This window comes from Rhagoletis zephyria, unplaced genomic scaffold (genome assembly GCF_001687245.7).
Source record: "Rhagoletis zephyria isolate East Lansing unplaced genomic scaffold, Rhagoletis_zephyria_1.1 Rzeph_scaffold_00747, whole genome shotgun sequence".
Taxonomy (NCBI): Eukaryota; Metazoa; Arthropoda; class Insecta; order Diptera; family Tephritidae; genus Rhagoletis; species Rhagoletis zephyria.
Window position 1 is genome coordinate 13,128 of NW_016157831.1, and position 445 is coordinate 13,572.

The window sequence follows — 445 nt, forward strand, 5'->3', positions numbered from 1 at the left end:
ACATCAACTAAATAAGAGTGGTATTGACAACAGTCGTTGCTTGAGCTGGTCTGCTCTTTTACCAGACTGCCAGGCCACTTGCTCACTTTGGTGAACACCACTAATGTTATTCAATCCAGCATTCAAAGTGACAACTGTTTAGCTAAGGGAGAGCGGGAGACCAGGGCTCAAATCGTAACGTCCGTTCACGGATCGAAAACCATACGAAAGAAAATTACGTGATATGTCAGGCAGTATAAGCTGAATGAGACAAAGACTATGTTCACGTACGTCATAATCTGAAAAATTTGTTTTTACGTGACGACGTGACGTTTTGTTCGTATGTGACGATTCGAGCCCAGGTTTAGAGTTGTGGTCGAGTTAGAGTAGTTGGGGAGGTAGGGATTACCTTTGCGAGTGTTTGTGTATCGAGCTCAATGAGTCCGTATGGTTTATAGGTGCACAT